We start from the raw sequence: 3,944 nt of genomic DNA, 5'->3' as shown, positions 1-3,944 counted from the left end.
CTTTCTCCATGGAGGTTTGGGGTGGATAGGAGGGTTCATTTGTTGGGAGAAAGGGATCATGGTAGGAAGGTGCTTCATCTTGATAATGATATTGAGATGGTGAATATTAAGGTGGTGGTTCTAAGTATGGCTCATAGTGTGGTTGGTGTGGTGGATAAGGATTAGGGTCATATGGAGGTGTTTGGTGGAAAGAGGCTTGTGAGTATGGTGGTCCAAAGTCATGTTGAGGATATCTATCATTTTGGTATGCATTGCAGAATGGTCTTCGTCCATGATATCTTGGAAGGTGTTGTTGCTTAAAGGGTTAATCAGATCCTCTTGGCTCCGTCCATCTTTGATTGCTTTGACCTTGATGCATATTCCTGTTCTCATTATAGTGTCCATTCCTAACAATAACATTGGAATCAAACTTGAAGCCAGTGGGGTGAGAATTCATAGTAGTAGAAAAAAAATAGAAACAAAAACTAACAAAAAGAAAATATTTTGAAAAAGATAAGATTTTGAAAAAGATAAGATAGGATTTTGAAAAAGATATGATTTTTTTTTTAAAAATATTTACAATAACCAATAATAAGGCACACGTTTACAATTCCCCGGCAACGGCGCCATTTTGATGAGAGAACTTTTGCGTGGTCTAGAATTCAGAATAAATTTCCGTTGCAAGTATAGCTTCTAAACCAACAAAAGTCCTTTCATACAAACGTTTTGGTTGTCACAAGTAACAAACCCAAAAAAATAATTAACCGAAGTATTCAAACCTCGGGTCGTCTTCTCAAGGAATTGCAGGGATCGTCTTCTCAAGGAATTGTAGGGAGGTATGTTCTTATTATTGGTTATGAAAAAGTGTGTTTTGGGGTTTTGGATTAAGGTAAAAAGTTAGTTGAATGACAAGTAAAATAAAATAATAATAGCTGTAAAATAAACTCTTGGCAAGGTACGAGAAATTAGAAGTCCTATCCTAGTTATCCTTATCATTTGTGATGAGAATTGGATTTTTCTCCCACTTTGTTAACCTCTAACTATGAAGGTAAGTTAAGTGGATGAATTAATTCGAATCCTCAAGTCCCAGTCTTTTCTTGGGAAAAGTTGGAGTTATTGGATCTCGAATTAATTCCTGAAGAATTCCAATTTTCAGTCAACAATGAGTTTGATAACTCAAGAGTTACCAATTAATCAACCAAAGCCAAAAATATAGAAAGCTAAACTGAAATCATAAATATCTGGAATACCTCAAATTATATTGAATGAAAATGTCAATTCTAACACGGACAATATCCATAAGCCTATTGGGCAACATATACCAAACACAAATAAAGGCTTCAGAGTAAACAAAAATAGAAGAGAAAATAAATAGTAAAAGAAATATTGAACCTGTGATGAAGAAGTTGAAATCCTAATCCTAATCCTAATCCTAAGAGAGAGGAGAGAACCTCTCTCTCCCAAAACTACATCTAAAACTAAAATTATGAATTATTAGAGCATGATGAGTCTCTGCAAGTTCCCTGACTTTAATCTGTGTTTCTGGGCTGAAAACTGGGTTGAAATGCGGTCCAGAATCTCTGCCAGTGACTTTTGTAATTCTGCAGATCGCGCACATCATGCGATCGCGTCATCCATGCAGACGCGTCATTCGCGTTTTTCCCTGCCACGCGTTCGCGTCGTCCACGCTTCCGCGTCACTTGTGCTTTTCCAATCCGCGCGGTCGCGTGAGCCATGCGGCCGCGTCACTGCGAATTCCTTTCTTCCGCGCGGTCGCGTCACTGACGCGTACGCGTCACTTCTCGCTGGTCATCTCCTCAATTTCTTGTGTTCCTTCCATTTTTGCAAGCTTCCTTCCCAATCTCTCACTCATTCATGACCTATAAAGCCTGAAACACTTAACACATAGATCAAGGCATCGAATGGTAATAAGAGAGGATTAAGATTAGCTAAATTAAGACCAAAGAAGCATGTTTTCAATCATGTAATAATTTTAGGAAGGAAATATAAATGCATGCTAATTATATGAATAAGTGGGTAAAGACCATGATAAAACCACACAATTAAACACATTGTAAACCATAAAATAGTGGTTTATCAGCCCATCCCCTCAATCTGAGTCTCAATAGCATGCCTCAGATCGGCGGGAATGGCGCACTGAACCCTTACTAGTTGTGTATATCATTCTAACTCTCAAGTGTCTAGGGTCAATTCTCTCAATTATCTACTAATCTTGCTTTCTATAGCTTGCTCTTCATCTAACAATCAACAAAAATTTAATGCACCAATACACAAATCAAGAGGTCTTTTAAGGGTTGTAATGGGTTTAGGGTCAAGCTAGGATTGTATTTGGCCAAGTGGACTAAAATCTAAATCCTTAATTAACATAAACTTTCCACCTAACTTAAGACAATTCATTTAATTAAAGTACAAAATCTAACTTCCCATTAACTGTGTTTACTACATGTTCATGCATCCTAAATTTGAGTTTAGTACATATGCATTGATACCAACACTTACTTTGGGGCATTTTGTCCCCTTTTATTACTTGTTTTTTTTTAATGCATATGATTAAGGTTTTGAATGCATAAACATGTTCTTAACATTTTTTATATTTTCACACAAAGTCTAACATACTCAATTCCTAAACCAAACGTTTGTAAACCCACTTTTCCCCACACTTAATTCATGAGCATTCTCACTAGTCTAAGTTAATCAAGGATTCAAATTAGGGACATTATTGTTTTCCACTTAGAGTTAGTGATGAGCTAAAGTAAAGAACAACGGGTAAAATAGGCTCAACATGGGTTTACAAAGGATAATAAAAGGTAAGGCCATAAGGGTATGTATGCTCAGTGAAACAAGACCTCAATCATATAAGTGCATGCATACATCAAATAATGGAAATATAGAATTAAGCAAGACAAAGATCACAATTTTAGAGAGAGAAACACACACCAAAAATAAAATATTGGTTGATAAAATGCAACCAATCAAATAGGCTCAAAATTTCACTGGTTTTGTGTGTTCGAGCTCTAAACTATGTTCCAAAATAATATTTCTTCAAACAAGTTTTTTAAAGAGTTTTATTCAAATTAGTGAAATACTATAAAAATTTCTTGAAAAAGAAAATATTACTTTAACCAAGTGGTAAAATATGCACAAAAAACAAACATGCAATCAAACATGCAAATGCAACAATGAAAAACAAAAATTGGTGTTGAGAAGTGACTAACTAACCCGTGGAGATTGGTATCGACCTCCCCACACTTAAAGATTGCACCGTCCTCGGTGCATGCTGAGATGTACAGGTGGGTGGGTGTTGTGGTCCCTCAGCTGTTGCTCGTTGTAGAAGCTTTCTCTTTACCCCTTCTAGTGGCCAGCCTGAAAAAGGGAGAAGAGAAAGGGACATGAGGCCAAAGGGATGGAGCAAAGAGGAGGGCGGTATGAGTGATAATCATGCCAAGTAAAAAAAATAGTGAATGAAAGACATGGTCGCGATTCCATGTGATAAGTTCATCAATGGAAATATAGCAAGGCATGGGGAGTATTGGATGCAAGATGTTTATTAGCATGCCGGCAAGGGCATGAGTAGCATAGATCAAGCATCAAAAGCTTTAATGTATTTTTAGTCGTGAGAAACTAACAATAACGTTTGTATTGACAATTATATTTAATTAATAAAATAGTAAAGGAAATTTGTGAAAAGCAAGCATTGAATAGTAGAAGACAATAATTTAAAATAATGCACAATGCCATATGGGTTTTTTCACAAACACTTAGCATGCATGGTGAATATGTTATTGAAAATATTAATTAGAACATGCAAGCAACCCTTTAAAAAGTAATATATAATTGTCAAATAATCTACAAAAATATATAAAAAAAACAATGACCCAAATAAAATTCCAACACCAATGAAAATAATGCAATGAATGAAAGTATGCAATTAAGTAAAAGAAAAT

The sequence above is a fragment of the Arachis duranensis genome, chromosome 1, assembly GCF_000817695.3.
Source record: "Arachis duranensis cultivar V14167 chromosome 1, aradu.V14167.gnm2.J7QH, whole genome shotgun sequence".
NCBI classification, from domain to species: Eukaryota; Viridiplantae; Streptophyta; class Magnoliopsida; order Fabales; family Fabaceae; genus Arachis; species Arachis duranensis.
This window is presented reverse-complemented; position numbering follows the sequence as displayed.